This window comes from Coloeus monedula (genome assembly GCF_965178545.1).
Source record: "Coloeus monedula genome assembly, chromosome: 9".
Lineage (NCBI taxonomy): Eukaryota > Metazoa > Chordata > Aves > Passeriformes > Corvidae > Coloeus > Coloeus monedula.
In genome coordinates this window covers 28,748,402-28,774,113 of record NC_138789.1, presented here as the reverse complement: position 1 = coordinate 28,774,113, position 25,712 = coordinate 28,748,402, and the positions used below count along the sequence as shown (strand labels likewise).

Here is a 25,712-nt window from a genome sequence, read left to right as displayed (position 1 = left end):
TTTCCCAGGGGTTACCAAGAAAAATTAACAGGCTCAAATTAGGCTTCATAAGCTTCATGTGAAAAGATCTAAATATGCTAAAGAAAAGCTGCTTTTCAATTGTAGAAAGGAGATAAACCAAAACAAGCCCTTTTGACATTATACTGGAAATTCAGCACTTTGTTGGCTTTCTAAAGTTAAGTAACCAATACAAGGGGTGGTGGTAGAGTGGCAATCTCTCCTTGAAGACAGTGAACTCCCTTTCCTCTTCCAGCTTCTGTAATTCCTGTTTGAATGTGGAAAGAAAAAGAAGGCACATGTCTGTGTGGGAGAGCAGGAGCAGATGGGGAATTCTAACGCTGTGCTGAAGGGCAGTACTAATATAGAGAATATCCTTAAATGCCCAAGGGACTGTGCTATAACTACCAACAAGCATTTATTTTTCAGCTACCCCACAGCAAACAAAACAAAAACAAGGAACAAAAGCACAGCTCAGCTCCCCTTTTCCCTTCCCCAAACAGAAACAGGTACATGCAGGATCTCTGTCTTAGGAATGTGAGGACTGTGTTAACAATAACAAAACTGGAATAAATAAAAATGGAGGTGGAGAAAACATGCTTCTTCACTGAAAACCAAACACTTCTAGATTCTTTCATCAATTCTCCAGTACATTCTGTGAAGGTGTCTCACATCTTACAAGGAAAACCAGCTTCAAATAGTGGAAGATTTCAGTAGTAGGATCTGACCCTGACTCCAGTCCCATAATATCTAGATTGTTCTATCAAAACCTTCCTAACTGTCCCCCTACCATTTAAATATTGTGTCAATAAATCCCAGCATAGGCAGGACTGAAAATATTCTACTATTTTCTAGTATCTGCTTTTCTCTCTATAAATAATTCACTATGTACTAATTTGCTGTAATGTCTCTCCAGATCTTTTTTCTTCCCCTTGCTTTCAGTGTCCAAGACAAAGTCATTACTTCATTGCTGCCCTCTGCCCTCTAATTCTATCTTTTGGATTTTAAATACTTTCAGCCCAAACTACTTCCACCTGCTCTGACATAAAGCAAGGCATATTCGGGTTTATCCTGGTGTAACCAATAAGTGGAGAAGTGAAAATGACTAAATTATTCTAAGAAAGTAGATCCAAAATTTATTTATTTTCAGCTTCTCCTGCCTACATAGATATCTCACTCAGGAACAGCAGAAGGATGTCAGCATGACCAGTGTCAGTAAATACCAAGCTCTTAAGTGTACAACAGAGTTGGTTTTCTCTATATTCTGCTCCAGAAGAGGTTTGTACTAAACAGAAGAATTATCAGCTCTCCTTCCAGCTCCTGTCTTAAGCTCACACAGGCAGACACAGCCTGTGGTACTGATGATCAAACAGGAGCAATGGCATTCTGGCCCCTGATTAAAGAGCAGAGTATGGCTGTGCTGGGTCAGATGAAAGGTACAATTAGCCCAGGATCCTCCACAAACAGCAGAAGCCGTAAGAAAAGCATATGCCTGCCGTTTTCATCCAGCAGCACTTCCCCAGGACACCTTTCCTCCTGCTATCTATAGTAGAGGCACTTCCTGAGCCAGAAATTTTATCTTTAGGATTAGCAGACCTTGAAGGCTTTTTCCTCTCTAAATTTGTTTGTGCTCTTTCTGAATCCAGGGAAACTTTCCTAACTGCAAACTACAGCGGTAACAAGTTATAAAGTTCTGTGTAAACAATGCAAGAAAAAGCCCTTTGGTTTGTTCTGAGCGTGCCACCTGCTAGTTTTGTTTGATGTGTCTGAGTTCCTGAGCTAGAGGAGACATTAAGCAATTGCTCTGTATTTACTTTCTCCATGCAATTACGATTCCACCGCGTTCTGCATCATCCCCAAAGGCCTCACTGCAGTTATCCACAGACCATGGGTGTTGAGCTGAACTCTCTACATGGTCAGGTAAGTCAAAAAGCATTTTCCTCCTCTCTGACTGCTCAAGGATGTGGCAGTAACACAAGTACCATAACACACTGCAGTAGTTTGTACTAATAAACAGCAAGGAATGATACCAAGGCCACTTTGGGCAAGTGGAGATACTGCCCAGAGATGCTACAGTAGGAAAACAACATGTTGGAGTCAGCTGAGACATGCTGCTTTGGAGCACAGCGGTGGCCAGGGATTTCCATCTTCAGGCAAGTTCCAAAACACTGGCCTCACAACAGAGGGATCCAGGAGCTCCTTCCAACTACATCTTGGAGAAGGCTTGGAGCTACTGCTCACCCTGGTTTTCCCTGGCCCCGCTGAGGTTGCCGCACGCCCCAATGGGCTCTGCATGGCAGCAGCACGAGGCCCACGCCGAGCACGCCCGGCTGCCCCCAGTGCTCCCCGCCTGTAACTCTGCCACACACAGGAAACAAGTGCAGCTCTCCCTGCTCCAGAGCTCACTGAACCCCGGGAACAGCAGGAAACAGCTGCAGAGAAGAGCTCTCAGGAAAAAGGAAGGCTGAGAAAAGGGCGACGAGAACACACAACATCAGATGAGAAGGCACAGCCTACTGGGGAAAACCAACAGCTCCACTTCCCTCTGGAGCTCTCTGGGCCCTGCTGGGACTGGGCCATCACTTCAAAAGCAAGGTCTGATCCTGCACCCATTAGTGGCAACCTCCCAGACATTATCAGGAGTTCAGGATTAAACCCCTGACGCTCGTGAACATCACAGGTGCACTCACACAGCGGCAGGATTTTGAACACTTGCCATAACCTCCAATTTGTTAAGCAGAGGAAATGTTGATCAGTTAATGACAGGACACAATTCCCAGGCAGGAAAACCTAAGGAATAAGGGGGGTATATAACAGCACCCTTTCTTCTCCTCAGCCTGGCAACAGCAGTGGATACAACCCATGCACACCACGCTCCTGAGATCCATTCCCTGCGCTGATTCTGCAGCTGCACGCATCCCCAAAGGCTGTGCTAATGACCTGGCAGGCTGACGTGTCCCAAATGACACTGCAGAACGCCTGAAGCCCTGAAAGAAGACACTATCTTGTTTACATTGACTGAGGGGGAAAAAATGCCATCTAACTATTACATAAATTCTGGCTGTAGCAGCTTCATGACTAGTTGAAAAGAGGTAACAGGCTCCAAAGTGACTGATAGACCCAAGTGTTTGGATCCATCGGCTTATCAGTCTAATGCTAAGGAAGATCTTTGATATCCCTGTGTCTCTATCACTTTAACCTACCCATGAGAGACAGAAAGAATAATCTCTGCTCTTTGCCTGTAAAACTGATTCATGTACTGTGACTTTTTTTTTCATTCTATGCTATGCTGAAAATGGAGAAACAAATAAAAAACCCCGAACAACCAACAAAACACATGCCAGGAAAAAGCAGCATACAGTAAACACAGCCTAGCACAACAATGTGAATTTGCAAAATATCTGTTGAAGTTTTAAAATGTAATTTGGAGGAGAATGCAATTCAAAAGGCACAATTACAGTTCACACAACAGCTTTAAACTGCATTCCTGCAGCAAACCAGCCTTGGCACCAGGAGCTTCTGTGCAGGATACATGGGTAAATACAGCCATTATGCCACTGTGGATACCAAACTAGCCAACCTAGGGTAATGCTGATATTCTAACTTTAATCCCATCGTTAGATTCCGGTGCTACATCACAGTTGGATCTGGCACTAACCCTGTGATTACATATCAGCAGATCAGTAGGAAAATAATTTGTTCTGAGTTCACAGTTTTATGAAATGATAAAACATCAAAATTAGCATTCTGGCTGAAATCCACTGCATTTCCCATCAAGGCTTACACATTTAAGCAACATCTGAACCAACTGCCTATAATTACTCCTGGCAGATACTGGAGCACTTAGGCCAGCAGTAGATGCAACAGTGAAATAAATTTTTAAAGACATGCTGCAAACCACTTCTTTCAAGATGCTCGGCCCAGAAGCAAACATGTGTGTCCATAAGCTGAATCCATGGTTTATTATACAGGATTTGTTCACTCTTGCATAGTAAAAGCCTGAGAAGAATGGCAGCCCCAAGTAATCTGTCAGTTTAAAATTAAACATTTATTTGGGTTGCAATTCCAAAAACACTTGCCTGAAGTTCCTGTCACAACTACTTAAGAGGAAGTGGGATTGCATATTAGCTTAGGTTAAAAGAAACACTAATCCTGCAGAAGACCAGTTATTTATTTATTCAAAAGAACCAACATTTTAAAATGATAATTGAACTGAGAAACACAGAATGGAGTAACAGAAGTGGCTAAGAATACATATAAAAACTTCCTGGCATAGAACTTGTTTATTTAGTCTCTCCTGACACTATAAATTTATTTCTGCCATGATTCTTATAGCTGGGAACAGCTGTCCCTTAAAGCAACCAATTCTCTCTGCATTTATCCTCCTATCCCACACACCCTTCCCAGGAAAAAAGAAATACCTCTTTTCTTTTTTCCTTATGCTCATACACATTCCTGAAGGAAAGGGACCATTAACATTACAGAGCCTTTAAAATGTCATTGGTTTTGTACTTAAGTACATTTAGAAAAAAGTTAACCTCAACTACTTAAGCAAATGGTCTTCCAGGATAAGAAAATACATCAGGATGAAAAACAAGACCACCTTCCCAACAATGTGTCTGCTTATTACTTTCTAAAAACCTCCGAGATGACCGAGCCCTCTCCTCTACTTCCCTGGAATTTGTTTCGTAAGTGTTCTCCAGAGAAGAGCACTGGCGCTAAGTTTATTAAACTTCCTAACAAATCCCAGACACTTCAGCAGAGAAGGAATCTGCCAAGTCACCGGTTCCTCACCGGTGCAGAGCATGGCACCGGCGAGAAACACGGCCGTGTTGGAAGGTCTGGAGCCAAGCACGAGTGAATTCCAGCAGGTTCCTGGGATGTGCTCCGTGCCAGCCCAGGAGCCGTCGGGATCACAGGGGCATGACAAGGAGACAGGGCTGCAAAAGTGCCAGAAAGTGGAGCTGCACGAGGACGAGGAAGGCAGTGGTGGAACCAAGACACCAGTGCCAGCAGCACCTGTGCCAGAGAGACGACACTGGAGACTACATTTATGGAAATCTCCCGGGAATATGGAGGATTAGGTCACTGTGCGAGTGATGCGCATGCCCCACATGCCCAGGTCAGGTCACCTGAGCACTGCCCTTTCACAGAATCACAGAATAAGCTGAGTTGGGAAAGGATCCTCAAGGATCATCGAGTCCAACTCCTGGACCTGCACAGAACCCCAAGAATCACACCATGTGCATGAGAGCATTTTCCAAGTGCTCCTTTGAGCTCCAGCAGGTTTGGTTCCGTGACCCTTCCAGGGGAGCCTGTTCCAGCACCCAACCACCCTCTGGGGGAAAAACCTTTTTTCAGTATTCAACCTCAACCTCCCCTGACACAAGTTCAGACCATTCCCTCGGTCCTGTCACTGGGTACCACGAAGAAACCAGTTTCTGTCCCTCCTCTTCCCCTCACCAGGAAGCTCTATTTGAAGCATACGGGAAGGCGGCTGGGATGAGGGTGATCCAACACCACAGGAGGCACTGGGAGGATCCGTGTGCCCACCCCAGCCCCGCGCAGCCTCAAGTGCCTCCCCTGGCACTGGGCACCCCCGGGCCGCCTGGTGGGTGTGAAGGGCAGTCCCGCTCCCAGCGAATGTAGGAGTTACATATGGCCGTGCTGTAGAGAAATGTCAGGAGGAGACAAACTTGGGACAGGCAGAAGGATATAAATCCCATCAGCTACGCGAAAAGCAGGCTCAGAACTGATTTGGAGCGATGAGACCGCTCAGCCCACGCACAGCCGGGGCGCGCCGCACGGGGCCCGCGGCTGCGGCGAGGGGCTCCCTGGGGAAGGAGGCGGCGCTGGTGATTAAATAACAACACGAACGCGAGACCTCTTGTCAGTAACAGGATCCGAGCCCTAACAGAGGAGGACGGATTCCTCCGGACGTCACGGCGAAGAAGGGGCAGGGGCAGGGACAAGGGCGGGGGCAGGCGGCGGCGCCGCCGCGCTGAGGCAGCGCGCGCTCCCCTCGCGGGCGGCCGCGCTGAGGGGCCGGGGGCCGCCGTGCCCTGGCGAGCGCCATCGCTTACTCGTGCACCCATCACTTACTGTGCCCCCGGCACGGCCCGGACCCAGCACACCCCGGCGGGGACGTCCCCTGAACCCGCCGCTGCCGGGAAACGCGCCGGGCTCCCCCTTCCCGGGCCGGCCGCGCCTGCGCCGGGAAGGGGCGGGCAGGGAGGCGGCAGCGGCCCCGCCGAGGGCTGAGGGGCAGCGGCGGCTCGGGAGGGGAATCACCTCTCGCCTGGGTTTGAACCAGGGACAAGGCGGGGGCTTGCCGCGGTTTGGGAAACGGCTGATAACTCCTATTTCCCAGCCCCGCTGCCGCGTACAAGACTGTAAAGTATTGGGGGACGTAGAAGCAATGGAGCGGTGCGAGAAGCCACGTGGAGAGCCCCGGGAAGAATGTACACAATATAGAAGAATAAATACATAAAAATACGTAGGCAAGTAAATATAGTGAAGAATAAATAAGCAGGAATGAATGTCAGGGCTAAGGACATCTCCCACCCTGACCCATAAATACGTAAGTGCAACCCATGAGTTTGGTTCTCTGCGTTGGGTCGCTCTGAGCGTTTTACCTGAAAAGCTGGAGAATTGCTGATGTGAGAAAAAAACCCCTATGTTTAGTTAAGGTTTGCTTAACATACAAGGAGCATGGGGAAGTGGGATGCTCTAAAATGCATGTCTGGAACACAGAGAAATTACGGAATCACAGGATCAATTTGGTTGGAAAAGACCTCTCAGATCATCACATCCAACCCATGGGACAGCCATGGCTGAGCACTCCACGGTTTGGGACCAGATTCCACCGCATCCCTCTGTGACCCTCTTCAGCCCACGCAGGGAGGAGCTGATGGCAGCCCTCACATTCCCATCGTGTCCAAACACTTCTGGCCCCAGGGAGCCCCCAGGGATTTTTCCCGTTACCCCCCAAATACTCTACAACAGGAAATCTTGCAGCAAAAAAGCTCTCTTGCAACATTTCCAGAGTATTCCCACTTCAGCCCAGGCAGAAATGCTGCAGGAACAACCTTGCTCAGGGAAAGATGAGTGTTGTCTCGTGGTTAGAGCACAGGGCTCGTGGTCAGGAGCTGTGGGTTCTCATTCCAGCCTTGCCACTGAATCATGTCGAGAGCTTTGCTAGTCACTTTGTACTAGAACCAGTTAGTAATTTTCCGTTGGGATGCTTTTCTGATGGAAAACACTGCTCGTACCAAACTGAAATTTGGGTTTAAATAGATTTTTCTGGTGGGAATACCTTGTGTCTGGGCAGGTCAGAAAGGATATTAGGCCCAAACTGAAATGTTGGGAGGTTTCTTGCATTAGTCCAAATATTTTGCTTTGAATAGATATGTTAAAAAATAAAATTCCCTTTCCTGACTGTAATTGCAAGTCATATTATGGCATGGTGTGAGTGTGTGCTCTTAAGCTCTGCTTTGCTCCCCAGGAGGTCTGCAGTGTAGTGGGATTCAAATTTCTCTTTTCTGAGACATGTACATCCTGATCTGAGTCAGACCTGGCCTGTGGGGACAAATTCTACCATAGAGCCACCACTCTGACCAGGGAGGTGCTCTGTGGAGAGAAAGTGTAGAGTTCAGAGACACAAACAAGCTGTTTTACATTAGCTCAGTGGCCTAAAACAAAGCACCGTGACTGGGGAGATACCCAAATGTTTTGTTCGATTGAAAAGCAATAAAAAGAAGCACAGAGAAATCCACCTGATTCTGTTCCAGAATCCTATCCCTCTGTTCATTAAAAACAAATTTATTTCTGTCCTCCATACACTGACACTTTCTTTTAGTATAACACTTGTTCTTCTCCCACAATGTATTTGTAGACACCATTGAAGTCCCTTATTTGTTTTGCCAAGTTAAATATTAATCGTTTATTTTCTTTCATAACAGCAAGTTGTGGATTATCTATGGTTTTCCCTGCACTTCTGTCAGTCAGAATTCATCTTTTCTGAGCATGAGTGATCAGAGCCTGACATACTGTGTAATGTTTAAAATGATGGCTTGCTAGAGACTTGTACAGTAATAATTCCCCTTGCACTCTTTTAGTTACAGACAGGGATCAAATTTGCCTTTTTTATACCTTTATCACATTAGCACCTTGATTCACCCAGGTCTTTTTGCTCCAATAAATAACAAAAATAAGTACAGACAAATTTATTAACTTTTGCTTAATACATTTTTCCATTTCATCTCACTTCTCTAGTACTCCCATGGTTTCTTTCCAAGTGGGTGACAAATGAAGATATTTTCAAGAACAATTGTAAGATCGGCAGCTTCCAAAATTGAAGTCCTGAAAATGCTTTTTTTTTTTATTAAAGAATCCAAGTTTAGATTATCACATATTCCCAAGCCCACATGAGGCTTAATTCATTGCTCCTCTGAAATATTTTGAAAGCTGAGGGTTAAGAGGTGTTATATTAGTGCAGAATAATGATGATTAATTTGTGCTTCATATCAAATGCAGGAGGAGCAGATACATGTGCAGTGAATCCTCTATAATTCCAAAGTCTTTCTATAAAGTTGAAAATACTCTGTGGATGTATGTGCCTTAAATGGAACACAAGACCAATTTTTCCTTTTCAGCATGTGGCTGTTGTAGTTTTCCTTCAAATAACCCCCTCCTTTTTCCAAGATTCTGGACAGATTCACTTAAAATACACCCATTTGCCTTTTCATTACAGAGTAACTTATGAAAATTCCATTTTAAATGTGCTTTCTGGGAGACAGGGATGTTCTTTTTCTCGTGATTAACCAAAGGCTATATTTCAAGCAGCAGGGATACAGCTCCAGGTAGTGTAAATCAGCATTGCCCCAGATGGCCCTCAGTCCTCTCAACCCCACAGAACAATTTAGTGGGTTTAGATGACAGCTGGCATCTTTGAAATACTCTCTTTTGCAGAACTAGACTAGATGCGACACTTGCTGGAGAAGAAATCTTGCATAAATCTGTCGAAAAAGACTCAATCATATTACTTCACTAGCCATGGTAACCTTTGGAGGCCAAAGTCCAGACAGGTTGAGAAATGGAGCATGAGTCCATAAAGGTGACAATTCCATTAACTGCAATCAGAGAGAGAGGTGAATGGTGAGATAAAGACAAATGACTACTTCTGTAAAGAAAAGAAAAGATGTGTGTGGAGGGGAAAGAGGCAGAATGAACATTTTCCAGCCTCGTCGAGGAAATAAAGACCCAGCCTCGCTCTGTTGAGATCAACACAAAAATGTCTCTTGAGCTCAGTGGATGCAACTTTTGTCCCAACATCCCAACTTCCTGGTGAATGTCAAGCAGCAATGGACCTCTGAACACCCAAAAATTCCATTTAGATGTTCATTAGCATAACAATAGAAGGGAAAAAATATTTATAAAAGTTCCTGCTCACATGTGTGCTTAGGCAGTTCATAGAAGCACCTGAGGGTGGGTTGTAATCTCATTTGAAGAAGTATAGCACTTCTTCAAGTGGTGTAGGAAGGAGAAGCTGGGGAATACTCTGGATGAAATGCTTACTGGGTCATTAGACCAGGACTATTCATTCAGACAGGGAAATGGGGAAGTAAAACCAACTGAATTCTCTGCAACAAGAAGGGATTTTTGAGTGTACAATAGGAAAGAAAGGAAATTTCCTTAGGGGGAATTTTTCTGGTTTTAACAGAAATATTAGGTTACTCTTGGATACTAGTGCAGCCAAGAAGGGAAATCCCTGTTTTAAGCTCCTCTAAATATAGCTTATTTAGAGCTATAAATAAGCTCTAAATATTCAGATTTTATCAATTTGTGACCCATTTCCTCACATTTTGGGCAGCTCACCTTTTAATACCAAAGTCAGAAACCGATACAAACAAGCATACAATATTTCAGGCTCCACCAAAATTCCAGTGTCTTACCCAGGGCCTGTTCCTGCTTGCCCACTTGGCTGGACACCAATATCCTTTATTCTCAGGGGAGTCAGCCTTCCAAAAAACCTCCTGGCACTCGAGTCAGGGCTGCTCTGTTTTCCTAACGTTCGCAGCAGGCAGGATGTTTTCCGACTCTGGTACCCAACAGTTGAGCATTCCAGACAGCAAGGGGATTTTTCTTTTGAAACCACACTGCCAATGCCATAAGAATAAGTGAGGTTCTGTGACACCATGTGATCCTGTTGGGAAAATAGGATGACTTTGCTGTCACACAGTGATACACAAAGGGAAAATGCGCATGGCTCTTGCCACCTTTGTAAACTCTCCTTCTGTGGTGTGAATGCTGAAAAAATCCTGGCTTAAAGTCCTGTTTTCCTCAACTGGTTCTTCTCTGGGAAGATTGCCAGAAGGAGAAGACCCCCTCCCAAAATGCCTGGCCAGAAAAGCAGCCCGCTGGTGTAGTGTGGCAGAGGGGTGCTCAGTAGTCTGTGCACACAGTGTTTTCAGCAAGTGAAAATGTTGTTTGCTCCCCAGAACACACAGTACAGATACCCCTGCAACTTTTTTTTGCCTATTCCTTTACACTTCTTAAATTTTACAAACATGACTTTATCATTAACATTTATATTCAAGTGATTCCTGAGCTCACTGATGTCAGGGCCAGCTCCAGCTGTGCAGCCTTGCCCTTGTGGAACAGACACTGAACAGGGCAGGGCAGGGCAGGCAGGTGACAGCTCAGCCAGGACTGGTCTCTTCACTGACCAGGAGCAAACAGACTGTCCTGGGAGGCAGATTGCCAGAGACATCTCCCACCACAGCCCTGTGCCAAAATCCAGATGTGCAAAATCATGAAATCACAATCTGTCAAGCTGGAAATGAATTTCACAAGCCAAGCTGTGAAAATCTCCTTACATTTCACAATACCTTAGATCTCCAGAAAAACAGCAAACAGAGGTTAGGCATTTTTTTCTGCAACATCCTTCCAAGACTTTTTCCATAGGATATGACCAGCTTGCAGGAAGTACTTTGTTAGGCTGGTGATATATCACACAGTGGTGCCAAACCCAGTCGGTGTGGGGAGGATTGAAAAGGCTCAGCCACCCTCCAGGCAGCATGTCCTGATGCCATTCCTGGCACCTTCTACAAAAGGCAGATCCTATTTTGCCCTTTGAATTCCAGAACTGGTGAACACAGTCATGGGAGGCAATCAGTCAGGATCTGTTAATTTGTAAAAAATATAACTGTCTGTTCTCCAAGGGTAAGATTAACTGGGATCTGTACTTCCCAGATTATAAACAACACACAGCCTTTCTCCCTTAACTCATAGCAAAATGTACAAATGTTCCAACGCCAGCTCTGTAATCTTTTAAAATCTTAAACGGAACAGGGGCTCATTCCATTACATGAAAAGAAGTTTGTAGGATCATGTAGCTACCTGCAAATCACACACAGATAAACCAAACAGCACAAGAAATGGGGATAAATTCACCTTTTATGTAGCTGTAAGATTGTTATGCTCTGTATACAACCCAAAACAAATTGTCTGTTTAGAATTAAAATATGATACTGTTTCCAAAAGTCTTGCCTCCAGGGAGATAATTTTATACCACAGGGCAGATTCAGCCCTGGTGTAGGATTTCTGATTTTCATGGAATTGCACCATAAAGGAATTTGGCCCAACATCTTGCCCACACTGATGCAATTCAACTTTTAAGGGACAGCTATGGGGTTTCCTCCTAAGCCAGGCCAAGTTTCTGGAACAAGGGAAGTCTGTAAAATAAACCGTTGGAGGGATGTTTTAGTCTGGCATTTAGGAACATTCCCATGTTAGAAAACGTCACAGGATTTATTTCGTACATCTTGCACGTTAGAGTTTTGTGCTTTTTTCCTTACAGAGACATTGTCAGTAGGTGGTCACAGCAAAACTGGATAAACCCCAAAGAAATATAATGAAATGATCATAGACAGAGTGAGTAGAAAAACGTTTGTGGATCCAGTTCATTCTGCCTCATCTCTGTTATATAAGCCTATTTTCCATACTTAACATAGTGCCTGAGCTTGTAATATATGATTAACAGAACGTCTGCACCACTCAGGACTCTGGAGAAAAATGTAAGATGTTAATTCTCCAACATTTTAGGTAACTTCAAATATTTTGGGCATGACTGATCTCACAGAGTGCTTTGGATTTATTCTTTACATGACAGATGGAAATCTGAATACACACACTGATGCCCTCACTGATGTTGAAAACTTCTGTGCAGGAACAAAGAACTGTAACACTTCCCTGCTCCTGGAGCTAACCTGGTATTTCCTAAAATCATGCAGCTCCACAGGTCATGGCCCAGCAAACAGGAGTATCCCCAGCTCTTCCTGCCAGCGCTGCATGTACCGGGCACCGTGACAGGGTGGAAATGTGATGCTGTCAAGGGTCTGGGGGAGATTATTCCCTTCCCTCTGCAGTTGTTTGAGCTGCCCAGACAGCATGAAGCAGATGCTCAGGTTCTTAAGTCTTCCTGGGAAAATCAACACTGTTTCAAAACCGTACCAGAACCAAAACTATGGAAAGATTGATCGAGCTTGGGTCAAGAGGGAAGAAGGATGAAATAGCTTTTGACAGTAGTGAGCTGGTAAATGATGTGCCCAATGCTGAGCTCTCTTACAAGTCAGAATATTCAGTTCATCACATCAAAAACTCCTTTGGACTATTGACATAATATTTGAAAGAACATGGAAAAAGATAGGACAATCAAAGGTACATTTTAACTTTCCTACTTGCATTCTTACACTAATCTGACAAGCATAAAGCCTTAGTATAAATCAAATGGAGCAAATGCTCTCAGTAAATTAAAATATAGAGAGAAATATGTGTAGAATATGTTTTTATGTGTATACAAGAGTTACAAAAAACTTTGGCACAGCTGCAGTTTGCACAAGCAGCAGAATGAACCTGCTTTGGGGCATTCTTCAAAATCCCATTCTGCTTTGCTACCCTTTGGATTTTACAGCTTGTCTTTCCAAAGCCATGAGAAACCATCATGGCTTTAATCAACTTTTTGAATCATTGGCCAGTCAGAAAAGCTGAAAGTGAAATAAAAAGCAAGATCTGACAAAAATCAGAAATACTGGCCATATCTGCCATTTCTGTCAGTCACAGCTAGGAATGTTGTGATAAAGCAAGATAAGAAATGAAGGAAGGAAGTAAGTGGTAACTGCGTTCTTATTTTAGAGTATTTTATGTCTGATTGTTCCAAAATGAGGAGGAATATGTGACTGGGTATGTAACTCCACCTTCTCCAAGAATTGCTGGGATCATTGTTTATGGGTGTATCCAAACATCAGAACAGTTTTCCTTACCTACAGCCTGTTGCAGTGATGGAAATGCCATGGGACACCTCGTCCCCGTGATCACAGCATACACTGGGAAGTCATCATCTTGGGACATATGGGACTGGAAAATTAGAATGGCAGATAATTATCCCATATTTCCTTCCATGGAATCCTGGCCACCGAGGGTCAGCAGTTAAGGAGCAAATCCATGTGCAGGGCACAGCTCCACTGTGGTGGGCACAGGACCTGACATGTGGTTGCTGAGAGCACAACCTCATCATTTTTGACCACCTGTCACAGTCACCTTGAGTGCCAAGTGCCCTGCTTCAAGTTTACTCTGGTTATTTTTCCTCCTTACTTTATTGCTTTTAAATGAACTGGCAGCTCAAAGTTTCATCTAAACCTGTTTCAAATGCTTTTCTGCTTTAAAAAAAGCCCATCTGAGGATTATATACTCAACATGAAGCTTTAGGAAATCACATTGATCTGGAATAAAAAAAAATCTGTTTGAGGTGTTTTGTTTTAATGTTAGTGAAGGAGACAAAATCCCAAATAGAGCTGTGGATGTGACTGTTTGCCATCGTTTGAGAAAATAAATGTTTTAAGGCAGCTCAGTGGTACTTGTGCAACTGAGTTTCTAATGTTGAAAATTGACACCAATACCATGACCTGAATAACTTAAAATTTTGAACCAAGAGTCATGTCCCCCTGTAAAAGAAAGACTTCCCAAATTAAAACTCCAACTGCTCCATCTTGAGCTATAAAACTATTTTTCCAAGCTGCTGCCTGTATTGGGTTTCAAACCAAAACTGAGTGACTGCAGAGGAAGAAGCCTGATGTACAGCAGTTAAAATATATGGAGGCTTTTGGTCCATCAAACCCTTCAAAGTACAACATATTTGCAGTTTGGTGTTGCAGGCATTTCCCTTCCCACTGGAAGGTTAATCTGTCATGGAGGAATACATGTAGGAATATGGTGCTCTCAGACCATATCAAAGGCTGGTCATGTCCTTGCTACACTAACTTATTCTCAAGCAGAAGAAAATCAGTGTCACCTGTGGTGGGGGTGCCTTGGTTAGCTTGTTCTCTTTCATTTTACATACTCCTGTTGAAGGGAACCAATTCAGAGGTTCAGAGTGGTATTTTTGGCCTTTTAATCATGGCCTGTTTAAGGTAATCCATATTTTGGCAATGACCCACATTGTTATCTTCGTTACCTATTGCCAGATTCATTCCATAGAATTTTGCACAGATCCCAGGACCAGGGAGACTTCTGACTGCAATTCCTCCCAGCCCAGCTCCCAGCAGCCCATCCCAGCCCTTTGCGGTGTGTTTAGCCTACAAAACCCCACGTTGGGACTCTGTGTTGAGTAGCAATATTTGGGATGTCCTCAATGTCCTTAATATTGGGTGACAGGAAAGCAGGGGATGGAACAAGCCACTGCTTTTGGTTTGCAAGGTCCTGAAGCCCTGAGCTCTGGTTCTAGTGGATCTCTGCTCTTTGACAGCACTTCCCACCATGTGTTCCAGCCAGGAAGATGGATGTACCTTAGCTAAAGTGAGTCATTCACTGAACCTGGGCCAAACTTTGAAGCAAATCTGGGCCAGTTTATTGCCTCAGGAGGAAACCTGGTTTTTGCATGAATTAGATGTGAAAATAAGCAGAGCCTGACTGACATCTCCTCCAAATTCCAACTGTAAGGGTAAAACCCAGAGGGCATGAGCCTCAGGCATGACAAAAATGAGGAGGGAAAAATGAGGCTTCCCGTCTCCCCTGCAAGAGCCAGAGAGACACATGTTACTCAGGATCTAAGGTAAATTGTTAATGATTTATACACTAATTAACTAATGTTTATAGAATGGCTTACATATGTAAATGGCTATAAAGATGCTTACGTTTTTCCTGCACTCTCCAATTAAACCAACTTTCATTACAGAGCCAAACAATTCCATCCCAACTTGTTAGACCAGTTCTTTAGCCAGGCAGCTGTGCAGCCACTGCTCCCATCTCAAACTGGGCTATTGTGTTTCTCTGAGGAAACTTCTGTGCTGGTTTGTAGTTGTTTCAATTCCATCACAGATCACATTCTGTTTAATGATAATTTGATTTTGCATTGCAAGACCCAGATGTACATTAGGAGGTCACAACCTTTCCATTTATCTTGTAAAGTAACTATTTTTTCCTGAGTTCCATCAGGTTAAAACAGTTAGCAATTTTTCTCCTTGAAGTGTCCCTTCAGCTTGGCCAAGATATATAATAGATCAGTGTAGCTACAAATGCATTACAACATTAGTCATCAATTAGTTTTAAACCATCGCTGTAATATATCATTTATCCAGCTTGCTGTAGCACTATTGTGAACATTTAATTTTTTAAAGGCATCTTGATTTTTTAACCTGACGGCTGCATCCCCCTTTTGTCTCCTGTACAGACATCTCCTTAAGGAACAATAAAAATTAGATTTGTTTGACCTGCACTCAGGGTTCGTTTGAGCGAGATGGATTTTAATTGCTGTGCCCAGTCTACCAGACAGCTTTTATGTAATATTCCAGACATTTACGCACTGTCTTTCCCCTTGCTGTAAGCAGGTGTGTGTGCTCACAAATGCCTCTAAAGCAGCTCTTACAATTCATTTCACATCTCTGACAATCCTCTGGGAAATTGCTTTCTCTGAGATACCGTTGGCATCAAACTAAGGGCTCCAGTCATTGCCACTTCTTCCCTCCTAATACCATTTCCTTTTTTCTTTAAGATTCACCTTTTTGTGTGTCTAATTCTAAAAGGACCTTGCTGAGAACTGTCTTCCTTGGGCTTGTGTTGTCATTATATGGCACAGGTGACTCACCCCTGCATCTCCCAGTAGTGAGACTGGCTACAGGGCTTTACCTGTCCCTCCCAAAATCCATGTTGTTCTTGCAATAAGATCTACAATTTGAAGATGTTTGGAGTGTAAGACAGCTCAGACTGGGAGCAGCAGGTCTGTGCCACAGTCACTCAGTATGTTTTAGGATCTCTAACTTCAAATAGGAAGTCACGCGAGGAAGTTATCACAGCACTGACTCAGAGCCCAGAACACCCCAGCTGCTCTGCCAGCTCAGAGTGGAGGCACAATGAGCTCACATTTGCCCACGATGAACCTTATTTGCTCCAGCTGCTCCATCAGGGAGGGGAGAACCTCATGTGGAGAGCTCTCTCCCTGCTATCTCTCCCCTTCCACGGGTGATACAATCTGAAGATGAGGTCCTCTGTTTTTCCTCTTCTCCCCATTCCTAAAAAGGAAGATTTGGCTGTCCTGTGAGTTACCAAATCAGCACAAAAAAATGGGCCTCCTAAGCAGTTCTTTGTGCCTACAGCTGGTTCTGGTCTCCTCTCTGTTGGACACACACATGTACTTAATTCCCAGTTGTGCTGGATGCCTATTAAAAGAACAAATCTGCAAGTGAGAAGGGTCTCTTCTGCCGTGTCAATGGAAGTGAAATACGTCAATCTCCTGCACACTGAGGCAAATGAATGCTCAAAGTGCTTGGGAGAACAGCTGGGAAAGAGAATAAGCAGTTTTTATTCTGCTGCAAAGTGTCACTGATGCAACTCACTAAGCTGATCCTCATGTGGCGCATTGTGCCTGCTCCATGATTCTGCCTACTGCTTCCAGAGGGGGTAATTCAAAGTGCTCAGCACTTCAGCCAGCACAGAAAAGGGGACAGACCTGCTTCTCCCACAGTGGAACAGCCAGCATGGTGCACAGCAGCAAGGGAGCACTGGAGGGGAAAGGACAATTCCAGTCAGGGGCCCTGTGAGGGAGTGGGGGTGGAAATCATGGTGAAAGCAGTGGAGGAGAGGGTGATCTGCCTGTCTTGCCAGCCTGGGAAGCCAGAAGAGGGTTCAGAATAATCTTCCTCCGTGCCACTGCGTTTCTCCCTTTTTATCTGCCAATGGTAAATCCCAATCGCTCAGGAGACATCCTGGAGTGAGACTGGTGATGGGTGAATCACAAAACATTTAGAGAAAAATGAAGGGTTCTGTAGGAGACTGTGGAAGGAAATCCCATTTCCTTTCCCTGAAACTGAGCAGAATTGCACACTTGGCAAAACAACTGCACAGCTCAAGGAATTCACCTTCACCTGCTCTGCCTGGGCCAGCACCCCAGTCCCACCATAAACACATGGATGGCTTCCCTCTGGACAAGAGAGAGGAGCAGCAGAACATGTCCAATGTCAATTGTGGCATCAGTGGAAGAAATTTAGATGAGGCATTCACTGAGAGAAGCCTTAGAAGACACTTACTTGATGCAGAATTTGTGAACACAGCAGTGACGTCAGGAAAGGGATGGGAGGTCCAGCACACTTACTTTGCATGTGGACACATAATTCTTAATTTCATATTCTGTGGGTTTTTTTCCCTGGGGCTGTTATATCTATCCATAAGCCACACCAGTATTTTTTACTTCCCTGACAGAAGCACTGAAAATCAGAACCCATTTATTTAGTACCGAACAAATGCAGAAATAAGAGCAGGCTGTAGCACTAAAATACACATTTGTAACCCTCTGAGGACCAGATGCAGCAGAGCTGGAGCACTCAGCAGCTGTAATGTGCACCGAGAAGTCACATTTGTTCAAGAAAAGCCACATTACTTATATTAATTGGATGTGTCCAGCTCATCCTGAGTCCACTTAAGCCTTGGCAAACCTCTAGCTCTGAGCACAACAAAGGTATTAATACTGATATTCCTTTATATTATCCCATTTACATAACGACTCCCACCTTTGCAGCCTAATACTTATTCTTTGGAACACGGAGAACTATTGACTCATATCTGGACTGGGTTGCCAAAACCTCCTAAATTTAGAGATGTTTGGAACAAGAAAGGGAGTTTGGTTCAGGCCCATCCACAACAGCAAATTAAACACAAGTCATCATCTGTGCGCGCGACATTTTCGGCATGTCCAGAGCCTGACGGGAGTTGACATTCCTTCTCCCAGAAAGATTTGCAGAATCTGTGCATTGAAAAGCATTGAGGTAAACCTGGTCTGAGGGCCAAGTGCATAAATTAGACCTGTCCCCTCCCTTCAGTAAATTACAGATGTACACGCCGTAGGTTGGCTCGCTGTGCTCTTGGCAACTCCAACAGCTCTGTGAGTGTGTGTTCACAGAAAGGGAGTTTGTGTCATACTCACACATTTCCATTTTATTTCCTGAGATCTTGGTGCAAGGAATATGTTGTACATCATTTCTTCCCTCCATTCACATCAGATACTGGGTTAAACAGACTGAGAAAAAAGAGTAATATTAAAATGTTGGCACGCACTGCACTTTCTCAGCAGAAACTGTGTCGCTTGCACATCACTTTGGTTTAAATGATGTAGGTCAATGTTAGGTCAGCAAGAAGTGCTGGATTAGCATCTGCAGAGACTGAGGTCCTCTCCTCATTCACAGAACAAGTCCAGATCAAGAAATGGCATTAAAGCTTCATGCACAAAGCTGCCTTGGAAGGCAGTGGTATTTCCTCAGGCCAACCAAGGGCTCACCTGTTCCTCAAGCCCTTGGTTTATATGGAAACCAAACTGGCCATTTGGCAGAGTGACAGGGGTCTGACACTACCAAACTGCTTCTTCAAACACTGTCAAGGATTTTATGAGCTGCATATTTGCAGAAGTCCATGTACCTGTGAAATAACTGAATCACTGCCTTCCATGTGTCAAAATGATGCCATTTCTGGGCTGTTCCATCTTCCTCCCACAGACCTACCACGTTTTAGGTGGAATGCATGGCCTGAAAACCCAAATACGTGTGGCAGCTCAGACTGGCTCTAGAGAAGAAACACAGTGAATGGCACTGGGAACCCCACACAACATCCCAAAGGGATGCAGTTCATGCCAGGCTTTCAGCCTCCCAAACTGGATTGTCTGTGTGAAGGTTTCCTCTATGACCTGAAGAACCAGTAGAATTTCATTGAAGGCTGAAAGCCTCATGTAATCAGACAACATGAGAATTCAGATTTCTAAAAAAATAAACCCAGTATTCTGAGCATACTGCAGGAACTGCTGCTACAAAGTTATGCAAATTCCAGATCTTCTGTTTCTGTAAATAAAAATTTTCCAGGGGAGAACATACAGAGGAGACAGTCATATGCTCTAGCCTGAACAGGGATCAGGAAATTCAGGCTCTAGTCCAGCTCCACTGAGACACTTTGGCTCACTGGTTTCCACTTGCCATGGTAAGACCAAAACAATGGTAATAAAAATCACAATGAAAACAATTGAAAAATATTTGCATAATTATTTAGCATGTGTTTGCATGCTTTGCATGTTAAATAAAGGATTGTTCCTCATCCCCCGCTCTCAGGACAGATAGGGAAATAGAAAGTGTGGAGCCGAGTGGGAACAAAACCTGACGTGTGTAGAACTAAATTCAGTTCTGTAGGAAAACAAGCTGAAATGTGTATTCAAGAGAGACTAAATATTAAAAGATTCAGAGCCTGGTGGAAAAAATCAGGGAGTTCACCCAGAGAACAAAGGCTGAGACACAGAAGGAAGGATGGAAATAATTGTGGAAGAAGCTGACGAATGGGTGGGCCAGGCTGGAAATACTGGTAGAGCTGAAGGTGGTATCATGACAGGTGAACAAAGGATGATGATGATGATGATGATGATGATGATGATGATGATGATGATGATGATGATGAAGAATCCCTTTTCAGTTTGCACAGTGATGGAACACTAGTCCTGCTGACTCAGGGTGAAACCCAGACGGTGACTGGGAGATTCTGCTGCTGCAGGGCAAGGGCCACCTCTGAAACCTCAGTTATCTCAGATCTCAGCCACTTCCAAAGCACTGCTGAAGCCAAGCACCTGCCTGGGGAAGATATTGCTCCACAACCATTTGATATGGCACATTTACCAGCAGGTTCAACCAGTAATTCATTGAACAAAGCATTCAAGGCAGTGGGACAAACCCATGTGGGAATAAGCCTGAGTCACATCATGCAGGAGTGGCATCCCTGAGCCGAGCCCTTCCCAGAGCTGTTCCCTCTTCATCCACTCAGGCTCTGCCACAGATTGAGTTCTCTAACTGAAAAACCAAGCTCTGGCTCATCTGGGACAAATTTACTGCCTTGATCTTCAGACCCCACTTTATGTGGACATGCCAGATGAGGTTTCCTGAACACTCACCCGGGGAGATGGAAATATCAACAGGAATTAGCACAGAGGGATGTCACCTTGGCACATTTAACTTACTGTGTCCCCTTGGTGCTTTGCCAACTTTCAGCTGAGGCTGGTTGGATGATTTGTTGAACTAAATTAGGGAAAGGCTGATTTGAGAACAAAAAAAATGGAGCTGAAGAGGAGCTGGGGCTTCCATACTCAGGAAGTACAATGATAATCCCCTATCAAAAGACAAATACATGATACTCTGGCAGTAAAATTCATAAGAGCATCATGAGCTATAAATTTTTAAAAAAGGACAAAGATGTAAAGAAGAACAGAGTAATCCAACCATGGGAGAACAGCAAGAAAAGCAGCTGGTTCAGATATTCATATTGACAAAACTCTGGCTGGAGATCAAATATATCCCTTCCCACCCCAAAATCCTGTGGGCTTCAAGGAAGCACAAACATCCCTTATCATTCTACATCATTAATTGCCAGTCCTATTCTGTCCAACTGTCAGAACATTGACCTCTGAATTCAGACATGAAGTGGTCCTTATCAAACCCTTTCCCCCACAGTACAGTCCTCTGGGTTCATGTGGGGAGAAGCATGACTTGCCATATGGAACATATCAGTCGAAGTATTTTTATCTTATGTAGAGGGCCATTCACAGTCTCCCACTGGTGTTTGCCATAAAACCAAGACAAAGTGAGGTTGTTTCAGCACTGTCTGGTCTCAGGGACTGTGGATGGATGTCCATCCAGTTTTACTGCAGTCTGGAATAGAATTTCTTCATGCAAGGAGCACATTTAGCTGTCTGCAAATTCCAGAGATGTTTTTAGTAGAAGTGGAAGGTTGTGCTACCAAAGGAGAACATGAGCCAAAGATGTTCTATTATCCATATCCTATTAAAGGTCAGCCAGAGCTCTTACCTCAGTGCTATAATGTGACCAGAAACTTAATTGAAAATGTACGAAAAGGTTATTAACGAAGAGATGAACCCGTAGTAAATTTAATATAGCCCACAGAAGGACTCTTGCTAGAAAGAGAAGGTTACATAGATAGATAGATAGGCCTTTAATTAAGGTGTATTGCTGGGTTAAGTGTAAATTTTCCAAGCAAAAATGAAGATAGAAAACTGGTAATTGCTTCCAATTTATATTATAAAAATCAGTCATATTCATTTTACTTCCTATGACAGCCTTACTTAATTCTAAGCTTCATTCACTTAATTGGAAGGGAGAATTCTTTGAGTAAAAACATAAGGAATTGAGGAAAGAGGCAGATTGCAAGAATTGAATGAACAGCACTTTAAATGAAATCATTAAAACCCCTCATCCAAGATTCTCAGTAGATTCATGTTTGCTGTCCTCAAGGGATATTTATTATCAAAGCTGAGTAGGAAAAGATTGGGAATTATATCAGAAAAAAAAAGTCTTTAATGGTTTCTTGAAAATTGAATCTGAAGAACTCCCTGTTCCTATTACTGTCATAATTTCTCCATGTCTCAAAGTTAGTGTAGAGTAGAAGTTCAGATATTTCTCTCGCTGACACCTCTTGCAGCTCTGGTGTCACATGTAACACAAAGGTTCACGTGCACAGGAACTACATTTACCTCAATCAAATTCTCACTTTGTTCACAACAGAGTTACAGGGGGGCGTACGTTCAAGGAGGGCTTTGTTGTGAGTATTCACACAACTCTCTTTGCATAAACCAGCTTCAGAAAAGAAAAAAAAGCCTTCCTGAAGCGGTGATTCTTTGTGCGTTTGGGAGTTAACTGATAGTGATAAGGAAACAATACGTGGTGGCCGAGGTGGCAGATAAGAAGCAGAGATGTGAAGAGCTGACATTTAAAACTAATAGTCCTGGAGAATACCAGTGATTCACAAGAGCAGATCTCAGAATCACTTGATGACTACTGTTGAATAATAAATCTACATCTCTTTCGCAGATAAAAAAGTCGTTTAACGAAGTCATTGATTGAGTTCTGAGGGAGGTTTAGTTCTTCAGGGTGAACATTCACAGAGCTTCATGATCTGTAACTGCCCGCTCTCCTTCCCGTGACAAAGCCCAACACAGGACGGCGTTTCCACATTTACTATTCCTGGACAGGAGATAGAATTCTGTAATTAGAATCAACCAAGGTGCACGGAATTTTAGTCCCTCCACGCATAAATGAAAACCGGTGCATCACGAATGATTCCTGGCACGGGCAGTGGGTTCTGCCACAGGGAAATGCATCAGCAGCACCATTCCCAAGGCTGTCTGGGATCCATTTAAGCAACCATTTGAAAAGGATCCACAGCAGAAAGTGGGGAAAGCTGGGGCAAAGAAGATACTAAATCTCCCTGTCAGAAGTCAAATGATGTTAGAGAAATTACTCAATGGATGGTTTTAGTCTGCATCTCTGGTTTCTGGAGGGAAGTGACAAGGGACAGTGCTCCATCAGTGGATGCAAGAGAAGGTTAAAACATGCAGATGCCAATTGTTCAGAAATATAAAATAGTCATGTTGCAAAAGTAATTAATACTTTCAGTTTTCAAAGGGCTGAGGAAGCTTTAACTAATTAAACAGCAAGGTTAGAGTAATTAAAACTCAGATGTTAGGTTGCTAAGGGGAACAGAATAATAGACTGAATTAATTATCTTAAAGAATTCAAGCCTAAAACACCAAAACATTCCTATGTTTACGTGAAAGGAATGAGATCTCAGTATGTCAAGAACATTGAAGGTAGCAACAATAAATTTTTATCTGTCAGCGGGAAGGGAAGATAGAGCTCCAGAAAGCCCAGGGAGGATTAGGGAGAACAGTAGACAATTGACAGTGAAACACAGACAAAGCTGGGAACAGAACTATAAAGTGCTTGAGGAAATCCCTAAATCCGCTGGTATTAAAGCATTTACAGTGACTTTTCAATTTCATGGCAGCCTCACTATCAGAGAGTTCTGTCATTTCTGACAGTGGAAGCAGGCTCAGGTCTTCAAGTCAAAAAAAGTTTTAGTGAGGTTTGAAGTTATTTCATGAAACAATTTTGGATGATTTCCCAAGATACAGCCATTAGCTACCAGCGAGCCTTAGCTGGGAATACAGAACCAAGTTTAAAAAAGGTAAGATACAGGGTGAAACTGAAGTATTTCAGCTGCTGGGCAGGGAACACACATTGTGAGGGTTCAGTGATACCTTATCACAACAGCAAGGCTTTCCCCATCCTTTGCTTCTGCCTCTGAGCTACTTTTGCCACAATGTTTAATGACACTGAAATAATCAAAGTTTTTTTAAAAATGCAAATAAAAATCAGGGGGTTTGTCTGTTTTCTTTATCTCAGATTATGTCCATGATGTAATTTAAAGCACAGCTCCACACACAACTGGACTGGCACCAAGAGGAGCCAGGAACCTGCAGCACGAGGGCAGAGATGAACTTCCAGGAGTAGAAGAATTTTATTATAATGGATTTAATGCTTTGCTTTTGTTTTCAGTAGACATAAAATAATCTGCCTTCAGGAAAAGAGAAGTGAGCTAACTTCCATTTTCCAAGGGGAAAATGAGCTTCCAGGCAGTCACCGCAAACCTGCTGAAATGTTGGATGTTCACAGCCCACCTTCCCCTTCTCACTGAGAGGCACAGAGCAAGCACATTACTTTGGCACTAGAAGTCAGTTCTGATAAACATTTGTTAGGAAATAAGCCTTTAAAAGAACTTCTCGGATACGTGAATAGAGTAAGATGTGAAAACCCAGCAAAAATTGAAGAAATATAATGGAAACTCCCTTTGCTGTCAGTAAGAACAGGGTCTAGATAAGCATAAGAAGAAGGGGAAGGGGTTCTTTTAGGGGAAAAATATCCCTGGTTCCTGCCTAGAGGGGCGGACCCAGCCATTCTTAACTGGAAGTACCTCCTGTCCCACTCTGTACCAGCTCCTCCAGCAAACTCAGAGTGGTTACACCACAGCTCTATCGCGCCGTGGTTCTGGCAGGACACAGCACGTGCAGGGAAATGAGGCTGTTAAGATGAACTCCTCACTGCCTTTCCTGCACGTGAGACGTCTCTTACTTGATCCTTTTGCCTGTTTGTTCTGACACAGCCATGAACCTCTGGATCCCAATACTCAGCCAGGCCCAGGGGTTACTGCCCACCCAGCTGCTCCAGGCACCATTTCTCAGCATCCCTCACTTGTCCCCTCTCCTGTCAACTCTGCATCTTTGTGCCTTTTCATCTGGACCTTTCATTTTTAAACCTCTATTTCTTCCCATGTGCAGAGTCTTTACTAGCATGGTGGCACCTTCCCTGTCATGTTATAATAAGCTGGTAGGCAGAAATGATTTTTACAATCACCCTGTGCTCAGAGATGTACCATGTAAGTGGTCTGAGCTCTCATGGACAGCACACAGAGCAGGAGCTCGAGCTCATCCTGCCCCTGACACCCAGCTCAACCTCAGTTCCACAGCCTAATCCCAGCCCTGCTGAAGTCGTCACAAAGGGATGTTGGATGTAACAGCACAGGATGAGCTCCTGCATCTCTCCTCTGCTGTTGTTTCAAGGTGTCTCTAGGGTGAAAGCGTGTGAAGTGTTTTCAGAGATTTAAAGTACTACAGTTGTCATCCCACAATTCTTATTCATCCCTGATAATTTCTGCCTGTGGGAGTAGGCCCACTGGCTCCATAGTCGTCATTATTTGTAACATTTCTTGTATTATTCACAACACATCTCCTTCTCTGACATAGTTTTATTAATTTTAGAAGTGGAACATTTTTAGCAGCAAGCTTTACATATTCAACAGATGCATGATATAATTAACCAAGAAATGTCGTAAGAAACACAAAACATTCTCATTATATTCAATATTTAATTGCTCACAGTTATTCTCAAGTCAAACCTTCTGCTGCTCAGAGAGAGTTGACACAGATCACTTACATTTCATGGGGTTTTTTTTAGTGAGCCTAAGAGCTCATTTTCTTAGTTTTAGACTTTTAATCTACCAAAATGAAAAAGCAAAATCACACCCTAGGTAAGGCTGTAGCATTAGTACTTTACCCTCAATTTTGCAAACACCCTGTAGGGATTTTTTTTTACTCCATCAAACAAAGGTTTGCAAGTCTTGTCCTGTATTGAATCTACCTGATGGAAATTTCAGCAGCCCCCTAACGATGCCAGGGTTTGTAGATCCTTCTCTCCATCCTTAAAGAGCAGTAAAGTGGGTGTAAAACACAAATACCATTTTAGTTCAAACTGCCAAAGTTTAATTTTATGACTGAGTGGCCCAATTTTTTT

The 25,712-nt window shown here is 43.7% G+C and overlaps 1 protein-coding gene and 1 long non-coding RNA gene across 8 annotated transcripts in view; both read right to left on the bottom strand.

The window, feature by feature from the left end:
• Positions 1-25,712, bottom strand: part of FGGY (FGGY carbohydrate kinase domain containing) — a 258,204-nt gene that overhangs the window by 122,090 nt on the left and 110,402 nt on the right. Inside the window, exon 1 of one of the 6 annotated variants that reach the window (XM_082286812.1) lies at positions 6,100-6,160. The exons of the other annotated variants lie outside the window; for them this stretch is intronic. The gene's annotated coding sequence lies outside the window, so the exon portion shown is untranslated. Of the gene's footprint in view, positions 1-6,099; positions 6,161-25,712 lie in introns of those variants that run through there. 6 annotated transcript variants of the gene reach the window in all.
• Positions 8,133-18,545, bottom strand: LOC309575923. 2 transcript variants are annotated; one of them, XR_014226628.1, is made up of 3 exons: positions 18,470-18,545; positions 9,951-10,201; positions 8,133-9,128 (listed from the first exon to the last, which is right to left on the bottom strand). It is a non-coding gene; the product is annotated as an uncharacterized lncRNA (long non-coding RNA). The 2 variants fall into 2 exon arrangements; XR_014226629.1 differs by lacking the exon at positions 18,470-18,545 and adding an exon at positions 13,320-13,404.